We start from the raw sequence: 15,503 nt of genomic DNA on the forward strand, positions 1-15,503 counted from the left end.
TGCTTATGTTCCTACCATATTCCATGTGCAATATTAACATCTTCTTAATAGCAAAACTGAATTATTGCTACATACAATTATGTTTCATGATGTGTATTCCAAAAAGATTTCCAACAAAGTCTTCCTGCCTAAACCCATATAAGAGAATACTTCCAAAAGGCTTATCTCAGTTAAAAGATGACAAATAATGCAGAGCAGACAACAAATAACACAGGATGGAACTGGAAGAGAAATGTGTGAAACCTGTTCAAACTGAATAAAAAAGATCAGAATTTAAAAAATTTCTTTATTAACGGTAATGAAGTGAGTATTACAAGTGATTTCTACTTACAATTTTGGGGTTTTTTTAAAGCACAATGTATGAATATTTGCCCTCTAGAATGAGGGCATAAGAAGGATGAGGACCTCCTGGAGCAAGACCAGATGGGGCGACAAAGCCGCTCAGATGGCTGGAGCACCTCTCCTAAGAATACAGGCTGAGAGAATTGGATTTTTTCAGCCTGGGGAGGAGATGGCTTTGGGGAGACATTATAACACTTTCCAGTACCTAAATGGGACTACAGGAGAGCTGGAGAGGGACTTCTTACAAGGGCCTGTAGTGATAGGACAAAGGGGAATGGTTTTAAACTGAAAAACAGTAGATTTAGATATTAGGAAGAAATTCTTTACAGTGAGGGTGGTGAGGCACTGGAACAGGCTTCCCAGAGAAGTTGTGGATGCCCCATCCCTGGAAGCGTTGGATGGGCTTTGAGCAAGCTGGTCTAGCACAAGGTGTCCCTGCCCATGACAGGGGGTTTGAACTAGATGATATCTAAAGGCCCCTTTCAACCCAAACCATTCTATGCTTCTATGATCACACTACGTATCAAAATAAATACCCCAAATAGTAGCTGCAAACGAATACAGTTCAAGCTTATACCAAGTAACTTAAAAATATCAGTACCATCAGTGCCAGAACTGTTGATTATAGCAAGGTCTAAATGCAGGGAGTCCCACTGCCTTTAGCCCATGAATTTCAAATTACAATGTTATAGCTCTATTTTTCTATACCTGTAAAGCATAGCTGAAACCACTCTGCTGCTTTTGGAAAATATTTTGATACCTCAAGTGAAACTTACAGTAACTGAATCAACTCTTATCACAGTACTGCAGAAAAGCAAGAGTTTACCAACATACTTTTATCAGCTGGTGGATACTTGGTTCAGGCACTATGTACAAACATCCACAAACAACATAATTCAAACTCTTTTAAGTATTTTCATCTATTCTATCAGACTTAAATTAACATTTTATAGGAGGTCAATTTGGTAACTCATGAATGAGGCCAGCTGCCTAGCATCACAAAATAAACCAGAGAAAACAAAATAATTAAGGGAACCACCTTCACTGAGTCCTTGTTTGTTAACCACATACAGATATTTAACAGACAGCCATGGAAACCAGGACAAAACTAAAGGATTCCTGGACACGCAGTGAATTTCATATCTAGTGAAAAGTAAAAACCATTTCTGTATACGTTGTGTTCACAAAGTTCAAGTGTGTGTCTGTGAATCAGCTGCAGAATTGTGCCTCAAGTTGAAATTGTGCTGACTAGTCTTCATAGGCTGCAGCAGGCAAAGGATTAAATAAAGTTTTGACATAAATTTAAGATGTAGAATGAGGAACCAGACAAAATGACACATCAGTGGGTATTTAAACTGCTTACCTAAGCAAAAGCCATGACTCACATCTAGTGAAAACCAGATCTGTGAAATCTCTGGACATACTAAAATCAGCATGTATGGGACGATGCCAAGGGACTGGGCAGGAACACACATAGTCACAGCCATCAGCTCCCTGGATCTGGTCATCACTAGTAACCAAAGGAGCTAATCCTGCACAGGATTTCCATAGAGCCCTTGCAAGAAATCTAGAAACGATCAGCTAGAGTGTTGAACCACCCAGGTATGCTTCCTCAAAACGTTTTATTCTGAAAACATTTGTAAGAAACATTTGTGGGTGGGTGGAAGCCACAGAGGACCCTCAGTGATCAAATCAGCCCGACAGCAAAGGTTATCTGGGGAGAGACACAACTTCAGCCACCAGCAGCCGCAGCAATTTTGTTTCCAGCTGTGCTAACACTATGCTGGCTGCTGAACTTAAAAGCAGGAGCAGACGTTCTTGGCAGCACAGTCTTTTCACTAACCTTTAAACAATCCACTGCACTTGATCCGAACAGCTCTGTGGTAAGATAAGAACATCTCTAAGAACATTCATAGCAGTGAGGAGCTAGAGAAGATAAAAGACATACAAAGAGGCTGTTTCAAAGCCCAGAAAACATCTGTTTACCCCTGATAAAACTGCAGTAGTAGTTTTCACGGAATTGTTTTTCTGCCTGGAGAAAGCAATTCCTTTCAGTTTCAGGGGCCACAACAGCAGAGGCATATGGGTGCAAGGCCAGCCCTCCCGAGACCTGGCCTTCCCTTCCAGCGGCACCAAAAGAGTCTCTGGCAACCACTCTGCAGCCACACCTGCTGCTCACACACGTTCTTTCACCTCCACTTTCTCCAGCACGCAGAACAAGTCATCTGGTTTTAAACACCCCGGGAAAATGCTCCAGCCTAGGGCTGTGCGGGTTGCTGTTGATCTCTGCACAGCTTTAGTTTCCCAAAAAAATCCCAAGTTGGGAATTCCTTGCTTTGATAGAAATGCTGGCTCTGTTCCACTTATTCTAAGAGTTTCTCCGAATACAAGCCAGGTTAACTCAAAGAGCCCAGGTAAATAACCAGACTTCATTTCTGCTTCTTCCCCAGTTAGAAAACTCACCCCTGAACAGACTAAATCTAAGGATATTTTAAATCTGCCAAACTCAGAAAAAACACAACACAATAGTGTTTTTTCTTGAAAACCATGCTGCCTTCTGACCTGGTTGGATACCTGATTTTCTCCTTCCTATTATTTTGGAAATGTGTTCACATTTGAGAGGGAAAGCACTCCCAGGTTCATTAAAATTATCTGAGGCTCTCTTGTGGGAGCCCTCCTCTCCTGTTTCTTTCTCAGTAACTCTTTTTTGCATCTTTTTCAGGATCAGGCTTCCTTACCACTCCACTTAAAAACAGAACAGTGCAAACCTCCTGCCTCCTGGTTTTAGAGTGTGCATTACAGGGAAAGAAAGAAGGGAAAAGTTGTCCTCCCCGAAAGAAAGGTGGGGGCAAGTGAGGGAGACTTTAATGCTTTTATGCAATGCAGGACAAAACTGCATACTTTCAAAGACAGCAATATCCTGTTTTCAGGAAGGAGCCACCACTGGAGTGGGACACAGGAGACCAGTTCTGTTGCTGGTCTGTCATCCATCTACATGGCTGGTACAGGTAATGTAGCTAAAGTAAGGGGAATAACACTGCCCTTCATTAATTACTCTTAAGCGAACTGTCAAGAAGCAGCATTAAAAGACCAGGCACTCAGCAAGAAATTGTTGTCAATAAACTTTAAAGTTTCTACTGGAAACAACAAAGTAGTGGGTTTTAGAACAGGGAAAAGAAAAATGTTTCACACAGCCACTAGAACTTCTTTCAATCATTTTCTTTTTGTGTACAGAAATGGGTTTTTCTGGGAGGGAAGAATGACGGGAGACGAATTTTTAAGCTATTCAGTTTCTGACCAATTAGATTTCAGCACAGAGGAATTAGGCAATACCCATCAGTACCATCAGCTTGAACTCCAGCAGAAGGGGATCCTGTACTACCAAAACTGCCACTGCACCCAGCACCAACTCATATTTTTATCAATACCACAGGAAAGGCCAATTATCAGAGATGAAAACTCAGCTGCCTTCCTGGTAACTCAGGGCAAGGATGAAGCACTCTCTCAGATTGCTGTGTAAGAAGGATTTTCTCAAGGGGAAGAATAGGTTGAGGTTGAACCGCATCACTTTGTGAGAACTATTGGAACAGAAAGACAGCAAAAGCCTGCTACAGTTCCCAGGCTACAGGGAAAGGGTTATTAGTTCCCTGAAGTGGGAAAAGGTGAATGGTTGCTGGTATTTTAACATATCAATGCCCAGTCCCAAGACTTTTTCACTCAAAAGGGATGGCTATAACCCACAAGACCCCACTCCCCACTCTCCATAGTTGACAGGAGACACTTCTGCACATTGGAGGAGTATGCCCTGTCACACAGTGTGCTTTATCTGATCCGTGAAAAAAACAGGTTCATCCTCTGGGCTGTCAATCACATGTTCTATACTAGTACTGAAAGAATGAGAGCTTAGATGACTGCACCTAGCAGCTACATTTTGACAAGCTGTCAACCCTTCAGACCTGACAATTCACCTGTGATTTCCAGGAGAACTCGTCTAACAATGCAGCAAAATTGGAAGCTGTCAGCAGAGGTATCAATAACCAGCAGGAACACCACAAACTGACAGATACTAGAAAAGCTCAGTTAAACACAAGGGGGCAGACGACAGAACTCTTACCTACTAATCAAGCTGAAGATCAAGTACTATTCTTGCTGTACTCTTCCACCTTCACTTCATCCCCTGTGATATTTGTGCACTAGGAAACAGTAAAGCTTGCAGACACTTCTGCACAGACCTGTGCACCCATGACACTGTTAGCGCTGCTCCTGCACCCACTGGCTCATCAAGCTCCTGCAGTCTTGCTGGGTTTGTGCACAGCGCTGCTGTCTCAGTGTAGTACCTAACACTGCTGCAGCATCACAGACACAACTCAGCAAAAGCTCTTCTCTTTCATGCCTCACCTTTAGTGTCTGAGTCTGTAGGGAAGTGGTGACATAATGTCCTTGGTTCAACCTGGAAATCAGACAACCGCAGAGGCTGAAATGGGCCTAAGTAGGCCAAGTGCCAGAATGAGGTCTGAGCTGAGAAGTCCAAGACAAATGTTTTTGTGAGGGCTCAGCAGCTGCTGCCCAACAGCTGACCCCAAACAGCAGGCTACACTTGTGGGTACTGGCACAGAGAGCACTGCCCAGGGACTGCTACCGGCCACCCACAAAACAGAGAGGCAGCACACAGAGAGTTTCAGACACGACTGGCTGAGAATTAGGGCCATATGAGGTCTTTCTGGGAAAACTGGGCTCTCCACTTTATCCCAGCACTGAAGGCTTCACTGTGGCCATAGAAATTTTCAGGAGGTTGTGTTCGGATTACAGGATCTACAAGAGCACACGGAGAAAGATGAAGTGAAACTTTGTATCAAGACCCTTACTGGACATGATACATCTAGAGCAGAATTTTAAAAAATATACTGATTTCCAGTTTTTTAGTAGAAATAGGTCATCCTACATGATCGTTTTAATTCAAGAATACAATCTGGACATATATTATCATGGATACAAGATGGTAGGATGGCATCAAACTGTTAACTCTTAATTAGTAAAAAAAAAAAAAATCCAAATAAGTGCTTGGAAACAACCAAACAAATGTGAAAATGCTGCTTTCAGAGTGCCTGTTGCTACGTGCCCTGTTCTAGTCTTAGAAAAAGGAACTCCACTCTGTGCACATCTCCGAGACTGACAACTGTACCTTAAAAACCAAGATATATACAAGTAAATTGTTCACCACACACTGCCAGTACAGCAGCTGTACTGACCCCACTGTCTGCAACCTAACCTAAAGACTTACAATGGATGGCTTTGGACACAGCCTCTTAGTTGTCTCTTGAAGCTCCTGAGTTACAGAGTTCTTCCTTCCATAGCTATAATGACCATTTTAAAGGGGACTGAAATATAGCCTAGTGCTCTCTTCTCCCCTTTGCACACACCCCCTCCCCGAATTCTCAGGAAACTAATTAGAACCCATGATTACTCGCAGCTCCAGCACAGAAGACAGTCAAGCAGTATTCACAACTGTTTTGAATGTTTGAATGTTCTCTCATTTGAAAGCACATTTCACTGTCCCCTATGGCTGTTAACGCTAATTGCTCCTCTCTACACATCAATCCCAGGAGACTGAGAACAGAAAGGAGCAACGAGTATATTACCACTGTATAGATGCTAAGTTTGCAGTGCCTTTGTTTTTACACTACCTTGCTTCTCAAGCCCCACGGGATATGAGCCGTGCCCTGGCACACTTCTCATGTTTACTATTTACTATGCCACAAATGCATACTTCCCATCCCATTCTTCCAGCTACCGTGGTGTTTTGCCCCTTAGGGAGGTAGGGCTTTCAGACGGATGTTGTAATCAAGCTCTCTCAAAAGTATTCCTGAATGTTTGTTCAAGGTACCCAACGTATAGAAAATAGTGAAAAGTAATTCTGATCAGAATTTAAAAAAATGTTCATGGCCTAGGAAAACAAACAAACAATACAAATTCAATAACCTTTCTATTTTTCTGAGTCAAGTAAACATTCAATAAAGCAACGCACAAATCCATTTGGTTTCCTCTAAATAAGTAAGTGGCAGTGAATGCATTCAATTCTGGTGACATGGAGTCTGTAACTAGTAGCTTTAGCTTATTTTCTCTTTGTTAAAGCCAGCCGTGCAATTGCAAGTAACTCAATAAATCACGTCCCAGCTGGGATTGCTCGGTGTGCCATGCCCTCCTTCTGCCACAGTTACAGAACCTTTGCCTTTCCACGCCGCTTTTTCGCCTGCATTTGGACACCAAGAGCCCGAATCCACCCGAGGGACCGAAAGTTAAACCGGGAGAAGCCGTATCAAGGCAACACCTGTGTTCACTTCGCGCCAGCACCAGAACAGGTTCAGTGCGAAGCTCGCTTGACCATCGGAGCACAACCACCGAAAGCTGCCAAACCACTCGGGTTTTGACCCAGGCTGATCAAAGAGCGTTGTGTAATCTCTCTTTGGCTGGGCAGGAGCACAGGACCGGCTCGGTCCATGATACGGAGTGTCCCACGTACCACCAAAGTAAGGGTGACATTTCAACAAAGGGAGGACAAAGAATTATGTATTACCACATGTTTTGTTGACTCTTCCCCCTATAGAGAACCAGGTCATGTGCCCAGGTCATGGGCACAAACCACCGGTCCGTCCAGGACAGGTTGCAAAATTCTACGGACAGGTTGCATTTCTGTGGAACGCGCTGGCAGCCCCCGCCCGCGGCGCCCAAGCCCCCCGGTCACCCCGCCAGGCGCTGCCACCGCTACCAGAGCGCCCCTCCACGAAATACATCTTCTTACGGACGAGGCACCGGCCCGGCACTCGAACTCCCAAACGCGACCTCCGGCGGCCCCGCGCCCTCAGCTCCCAGCGCCCTCCCCGCCCCGCGGCCCCGCCGGCGCCCCCTCACCTGCGCCGCGGCCCTGGCGCGCGCCCCGGAGCTGCAGGCGCGGCGCGAGGCCGCCCCGCGCGCCCCCCGCAGGAGCCGCCCCCACGCCGCCGCCGCCGCCATGCGGCTGCCCTGCCCCGGCGCGCGGGGGGCGCTGCAGCCGGCCCCGCGCCGTCACGCGGGGAGGGCGGAGGGGGCCGGCCAATCGGAGCGGCGGCCGGCGGCCGGCGCCGCGCTGCACGCCGGGAGTTGTAGTCCGCTCCGCTCAGGGGAGCGGGCCGAAGGACGGAGGGACGTTTCCCGAAGGTCCTTCACCACCGCTGTATGCTGCCGGGGCAGCGGTCTCGGGCAGTTCACAGAGTCGCGGAATATCCTGAGTTGAAAGGGACCCACAGGGATCATCGAGTCTACCTCTTAGCCATGCGTAGGACCATCCCCAAGAGTCACCCCATGTGCCCAAGAGTATTGTCCAAACGCTTCTTGAGTTCAGACAGGCTTGGTGCCATGACCACTTATCTTGGGAGCCTTTTCCAGTGCCCAGCCACCCTCTGTGTGAAGGACCTTTTTCTGATGTCCAGCCTAAACCTCCCCTGACACAGTTTAATGCCATTCCCTTGGATCCTGTCACTGGTCACCAGAGCAGAGATCAGTGCCTGCCCCACTGCTTCTCTGCTTCCCCTCACGAGGAAGGTGTAGACTGTGATGAGGTCGCCCCTCAGTCTCCTCCAGGCTGATCAGACCAAGTGACCTCAGCCGTGATGCCCGAAAGATAGGCTAGAAATAAATCCCCATAGACCGGTGCATATAGAGCAGGTATTTGTTTATTGCAGTGCTGGTGGTGAGGGGGGTTTTTCCTCCTAACTCACCTGCCTTTGTCAAGCGCTGTGGCGTATTTATACAGTAAATTTTGCTTAGTGTTGCTATGTCATTACAACATCATCACATATGCGCAGGAACTAATTTACGTAGCATGATCTCATGGTTATTAGATAATTCTTTGCACTGTGCTTGTGCTTCCCCAATTCAGGGGTCTTTGATGAAGGCTTCTAAAGTCTTCTTCACACTTGATCTTTTCAACTTTGTCTTCGAGGCATGTGTAGTTATGGTGCTCCTTGGTCCATCTGGTCTTAACTGGCCTAAATTCTTTGTTTTGTGTCGAATTGGCTTTGCACTTGCCCATTTCTCATTAGTACTACACTTATCTACCTCTAAAACTATACACCTGGCAAGCTGGTTTTCTTTTCTCTCTCTCTTTTTGTCTATTTTGCATTTAAGCAACTAGTTAACTATATACTAGCCATTACATTGTATAATAAAAGTTATTCATATCAGGTTATATGGGTATCAAAAGTTATGATTCAGGTTATAAAAGCATCAGGTTATATAGGTATAGAAGTTATGATCCAGGCTATATAAGTATAGAAGGCTATGATTCAGGTTATATTGATATTCTTCAGGTTATATTGATAAAAAGTCATGATTTAGGTTATATTGCTATTAGGTTACATAGGTAGCTTATAACCGAAGCTATATAAGCATTTTGTAACTTTGACCTAAGTTATATAGACATCAGCCACTCCTCATATGGCTTCCCCTCAAGGCCTTTCACTCTCTTCGTTGGTGACAAGCCCCACAGCCCTCAGCAGCAAGGGCAAAACCTGCGCTGACAGTCTTTGCTCTCTGCCTTTCCCCACCCCCACCTCAGCCCTTTAAAAGCCAAGTGTAGAGCCTGAGCTCTCGCTGCCAGTTGCCTTCAAGGGAAACATGGGCATCGAAGGACTCACATGCAGGGTACATATCCCAGCAAGGCTGCCAGAGGACTGGGAATAAGGAATATCATTAGTTGGGCAACATTTCTGGTGGAAACAACAACTCTAGCCCAGCACCAGTCTCAAGTAAAATCTGTACAACCTTGTCAGAAGATAGGCACAGGGACTGAGTGAGGCATAGTGGATCTTATGAGGCATAAGAAAGCAGTATTTCAGTTTTCCTGCCTAATATAGTTTCCCCCATGCTCTCAGTGTTTCACAGATAAGGGGCTCATGATGAAAAGTCCAGTATCCTGATGTCCACCTCCAGGTGAGGGTCTGCAGAGCATCGTCACCCATTGCCAAACTGAACTGGAGGCACTTGTTCTGAACCTGATCTACACAGGAAAGGAGTGCTTGGCTGGGTGCCCAAATTTTCCCTGGATCTCCTTCCCTGAATCATGTCAGCTGTTCTTCCAAAAGCCATGTGATTCCCTAAATGACTTTTATTGCTCTTAGACTTAGAACTGTGCAGGTCTTAAGAGTAAAACTCACAATTTTATACACCATTCTACTCTATGATCAGACTTCCATTCTAAAAGAATTCTGTTTTCCGTTACAAAATTGCTGTCAGGGGTATTTAATTTGCAACTACTGGTTGAAAACAGATTATCAATTCTTTGCACAGTCTTAATCCTTTAGTGTTTGACCTGTGCGTTACTTGTTGATGTTTGAGTAACTAGGCTTTACAATTGCTTGTGTCAGCCATTATTTCCAGACAAAGTTTTATGTGCTGGTACAGATTCAATTGTTTAGTCAGGTTATACTTAAATCTTTGCTCTGTAGCAAAATCCCTTTTTCTGTCCAATTCACTCTAGACTTTAGACTTTTTTCAGTCTTTAGACTGGTTACAGACTAACAGGAAAACTTAAGGCCATGTTGCTATTTTTTTCCCCCCAAAGCTTAAGCCATTTGAAAAGAAATACAGGCTTGAGTGACCTACAGTGTGGCTAAATATCCAGTCTGAAGCCATGTCCACCAGTGTGATGTCAAGGTAACATATACACGGACCAAAATACTGGTTTAAATTACAATTTTCAAAAGTTGAGGAAGCAAGTTTGCTGTTGACATTTATAGTAGCTTTATGAAGCATTGCTTCTCCCTGTAGAACTGGAATAACTGTAATTAAAGGATTTTCTGGATTTATTTGAAGAGCAAGTGATAATGACAGTTGAAATACAGAAGGCACTTTAGCTTCATATTAAATGTAATAATTGTTCAATTCAGTGAAATTCTCAGTTGCAAAAGAGGTTTGATTAGATGTGCAATGAATAAAGATGAAAATTTGTTATAAACTCATCAAGAAACAAAAACTTAATCCTTGCTTCATCAGCATCTGCAGTCTAGTTGAATGCTGTGGTGCTCAGGATATCTGGAAAGGTAAGTAATGAATTGTCTTTGTATACTTGAAGCCTTATAATCTTTTTTAGTTTTCAGATTGTACAAATATAAGCACGTTTCATTAAACCAGTATAAAATCAGCTTTTACACCTCCAAAGGCAACCTTTTACTCTCAGAAATATCTACTGCTGATTTTCAGAAACACTTGCCCACCATTAAACGAAGCCATGAAATATATGTAACGAAATAGGAGCATCTGCATAAGAGATGATTCCATTTAACTTCGCTGGGGTACTGTCATGTTGTGTCACGTTGTGTTGTGTCATGGCATGTCACAGGTCATGAAGAATAAGCACCTGAGACAGCAGCTGGAGGTTTGATTTCTTTGCTTTTTTCAGCAGCTATCCAAAGGACTAGTACTCAGAAAATAATTAAGGGTTTGGGGTTTGTGTATCTACTCCAAGATGCTGTGCAGTGTCACACCCTTGCATTGTAACCAAAGTTGGGCATGACATTCTACCCTGGCAAAATAACACCTATCTCAATACTCAAAGCAGTTTTAGGATTCACAGAAACTCTTGCCACTGGTATTTCTATTGTCTTCTAGACATCGTGAAGACATTCACTTGTCTTTGGCGCAGGGTAATTATTTAGCCCAGATTCCAAAGAAAGACATTTCCTGCCCTTCCTGCTGCTGCCTTCCTTTCTGGCTTCCAGGGACCCTAGATTAGCCCTGTCTTATTTACCTGTTTATTTGTTTCAAGATTTTGCTGAATTCACACTTAATGCCTTAGGGGTGGGTCTTTCTCAGCACTTGTACACATCCAGGGATTAGCTAACTTTCCCCGAAAGACTCCGCACTGTGCCATTTGTAAAGGTCTGCGTGCCTGCCAAGGGCTGTTAAACCCACACGGGCAATTGAAGGGCAGAGTCCAGTCCACATCCTGTGGGAGCGTATGCTAAAACAATATAAAAATGCAAAGTATTGGGCTGCTTCCAGTGTTATTCATGCTTCAAATAAGCACGGAACAAAGTTTTAGAGATATGTTACTAATAAAATAGTAATGACTTAAAAGTCTCAAGGGAGAATTCAGGCTGTGAGCTGGATGCATCTGCCACACTGAATCACAGTTGCCTCATTGTCAAAACTAGGCATCCATCAAGAGTTACTCAACACCTTTCTGAAACTTTGGGCTACATGCCTGAACAGAAACCGGGACAAAGTGGAAGACCTAATCCTGTCCTCACGTGGAGCTGGAACACAGTCAGGACTCGTGCTGGGACTGCTGAAAGACTGTGCTGAAAGTGCTGAAAGACTGCATGAGTGCACGCCAAGGGAAAGCCTCAATGTCCAGCTTCCTGCAAACTGAGCATGAAATAACAAAACTTGCAAGACATACTCACTGTTTTGTCTATCTCTTGCAAGAGCAGAACAGCAGAACATACCCCTCTCCACATTTGTTACTCGTGAACAACATAGGCCCTTCTTAAAAGAAACTATTACGAAAAGATTCACTGTCAAACTTCAGGGCACATGTGAGGTACAAATGACTACCATAGAATGTCTTACAGTTCCTCAGGAGCATCATGGCATTTTTCAGTTCAAAGCACACTCCTGCATAATGATTCTTGCCTACACTTGAGAAATCCTAGGGAGCTGATACAGCAGAGGCTTCTGCTATACTTTGCTTTCCTCATTACAAAGAGGCATGAGAGCCTTCCTGTGTTTCCTCCTGGTAGCTGACACAAAATAACATTTGCCGTTCTCTAGAACATGCTGCTTCCATGGAATTAAAAAACATGTGTCACAAACCACACAGACTTACAAGCAGGGATTTGGTAAATTCCTGTGCCAAGGCTGCCACAGAAACAGATGCACTCTCACAGATGCAGAAGAAATCAGAAAAAAATTGGTCTGAAAATAATTGGTATGGAAGCAGCCAGGCTGGTTAGAAAATATGTGTCAATGCTGTCTTGTGCTTTCCCTCCTTACCTTCAGTGTGATGGAGAAACCCTCTCCTCACTCATCTTATTACCCTCCTCCTTTGCTGCATTTCCTTTGATGTCATTCAGCTTTTCTGCTCGCAACCATGAAAAAAACCTCATTTTAAAATTTTATTTTAATATTTATTTTATTTAATTTAATATTTGTGAACTCACAGTGTTGAAATTGTTTGCACTCGCTGTTTGAGCAGTATCTAGCAGTATCCAGAGTAAAGGGCTGTATAATACTGAGAAATCCAACTGATCCTACACATTAAAGCAAAGAATATGTTTACTCCTCCATGCTTTTGCAAAGCCACACAACAAGGAGATTAAGAGAATCAAGAAATGCATAAAAAGCAGAGGTTGATATAATTAGAAAAGAGGACAAAATTAAGGAAAAAAGAAGGAAAAAAAGAAGTGGGATGGAGGGAAAGATTTTTGAGAGAGAGAGGGAGGGAGGGAAAGAGAGAGAAAGTGAGAGAGGGAGGAAGGGAGGGAGGAAAGGATTTTTAATGTGTTTGACCTCATCATTTATGCACGACCATACCCTTCTTTCTTGGCTTCCTTCCTTTACATGAAATATCATCATCCCACCTTGAGTGTTACACAATGTAGCACTTTGTGTGCTCCTTTTTTTTTTCTTTTTTCTTCTTTCTTTTTTTTTTTTTTTTTTTTTTTAATCTGGGAGTTCTGTGCAGGCCAGCTCCAAAACTTCTGTTTATCTGAAGCAGGATTGCACAGTTCCACCCTTACACAACATTCCCTGCAAACAGTCCATTCATGGGCTGATAACACTTTTGCTGGTCTGACTGTGTGCTTATTGCACTTAATGCCTGAGAACTGTGAGAAGAATTAATGTAGTGTCACATAACACTCCCATCTGATCAGGTGGACATAGGTGTAACCAAAGGAAAGTTTGGACAAAGTCATACATTGTCTTAGCCTAACTCTATGTGGGCTTTTTCTGCCCCAGGCAGCTCCAGGTATAGGATTGGGGTTAATCTGTTAGCATGCTTACATTTTTTGTATTTGACTGAATTTAAGGGCATGGTGAAAGGAGATACCTGAATGTTAGAAAACACCAGGAGACTTCTTTTTCCTCTCCTTTGTGTGACCTTTACTCCTGATGCTCTACCCTATCATCGTGTGGGTGACTCCCATTGCTCCCTTCCACATTAAAAAAATCTTGCTTAACTTTATGGACTGAAGTTAACTCTACTGGTTGTCTGTGATGGTCCCTCATGTAGCAGCACAACTGACACTCCAGGAGTCAGGCACAGGGTCAGAGAGATGATTCTCAATACTGAGAATTCTGCCGTATTTTGGACAAAACAAATCATGGTCCTCCATTTCCCTTGAAGTGCAGATCCAACTTTTGGTCTTCATCTACTCTAAGAGAAGGAATTATGCCTTCACTGCTCCAAGAGAAACATACTGGTCTTTAAGCATTATGGAAAAAAAGAAAAAAAAATCTTTTCCAATACTGGTACTGTCTTGCTCTCTTGCTCCCTGTATTTGGAACAGCAATTAATTTAGTTAAACAGCTGGACATATGATCTGATGAAATGTGGTTAGCATTTCTCATTTAATTTGCATCAAAGCAAGAAGTTTTATCAATAACAACAAAACCCCTTCTCCAAATCCCAACAAAACAATAAGCAAGATCACAGACCTTCAAGACTTTTTTGTGCTGGAAGAGTTTTATGTGACTTGGAAATCAATTAAATTCCATTAAGGAACTTAATTGTTCCTTATCTGAAGTATATCTGCTTTGTATTTTGCCTTTCAAAATGATGTTGTAGTGTTCCTAGCCAGGTCTTTAGTTTACCTGGGAGAGGACTTTTTTCTGCAACCAAGAAGGTTTATACTGCTGCAAAAAAGCAAATTTCCGGTCTGCTAAGCATCTGGTTAAGGTAAGTGAATCTGCAACAAAAATCACTCTGAGAAAGTTAATTTTTATCCAAAGAGATTTACCATGTTGAAAAATCAAAAGGCAGAAAACTGGAACAAAACAAAATTAAACAAAACAAAACCCCAACAAAACAAAAAATATCAGGGCATCTCTGGAGGCTGTTGGCATTTTTTCCCAATGCTTATATCAAACACTTTATTTTTCCAGATGCTGTTAAGTCACTTCCAGATTTAGCATTGCACTGTTATTTCTCTTTGTCATTTCAGATTCCTTAAGCTCTTCAGTTCTTTTGAGTTCTTGCAAATCACAATAAAGAATTGTGATTCCATAAAACAAATCTCACTGAATATTTCCATCTTTTGCATCTTTGGCTATGATATTGTAAGAGAAAGATAGAAAGAAGCTGTTTGGTTATGCACTCTGTTCTCTGATCTCCTCTTCCCAATGTTTTCAGTATTGCCAGTTTCTAAGTAGTGTTTCAAAAAAAAAAGGTAAAAATGTGACAATGCCTTGGAAGAATTTAATTTGAGTTTTTGGAGAGAGGATCATTACTTTGTTATGGAGTGTTTAGTTACTTAGAGGGTGGAAAAGTGGGCCTAGTGAAGAAGAGAATTCTGCTCTCCTGATTCCTGCCGCTCACTTTCACATCGGTGATTATACGTAACCTCTAAGATAACAGAAAATCAAGCCCTTGAGAGGTAGCTGTAGCTGTCTGAATAGTGGCACTCGAACTAACCTCAGAGAGCCATCAGGCAGGAGGTTTCAAAGGTTATGACAGCTATGCCCACAGCACTGGAGAGGGGTAGGCTTTATTTTCTGTAGTAGTTGTTCTTCTAAAGCCTTTCTCTCGCTACAGTGCTAATTGCTCAGCCCTTGTGGCTGGCTGACCACTGGGCCTCTGAAATACTCTGTTGTGGGGAAATGAGAACGGGTTATTTATTTCGTAGGAAAAAGGCATGTAGGACACCGTATTTGCCTTATATTTCCTCATGCATAGTGAAGTATTCATTGTAATCTCAGCCTTGGAAATCTGGTCTCCTGACCCAGTTATTTCAACTTCAAATGCTGTGTGCTTAAAGAAAATTAATTATAAAACAAAGCATAAAACTGGAACAGGCTGACTTGATGCTGACCTGAATGGGGTCTTTTTTGCTGAAAAGTGTTTCTATCTTAGCCAGTGGAATACCTTCACTTTTTTTTTAAGCTTGACACTTAGAGTCAAGGGG

General features: G+C 43.1%; 1 protein-coding gene across 2 annotated transcripts in view; it reads right to left on the reverse strand.

Moving 5' to 3' along the window:
• MOCS1 (molybdenum cofactor synthesis 1) overlaps positions 1-7,325 on the reverse strand; it is a 30,703-nt gene extending 23,378 nt beyond the window's left edge. Inside the window, exon 1 of one of the 2 annotated variants that reach the window (XM_032102758.1) lies at positions 7,252-7,325. The gene's annotated coding sequence lies outside the window, so the exon portion shown is untranslated. The remainder of the gene's footprint in view (positions 1-7,251) is intronic. The other variant, XM_032102759.1, reaches the window with a different exon arrangement.
• Between the last annotated feature and the right edge of the window lie 8,178 nt (positions 7,326-15,503).

The sequence above is a fragment of the Corvus moneduloides genome, chromosome 3, assembly GCF_009650955.1.
Source record: "Corvus moneduloides isolate bCorMon1 chromosome 3, bCorMon1.pri, whole genome shotgun sequence".
NCBI classification, from domain to species: domain Eukaryota; kingdom Metazoa; phylum Chordata; class Aves; order Passeriformes; family Corvidae; genus Corvus; species Corvus moneduloides.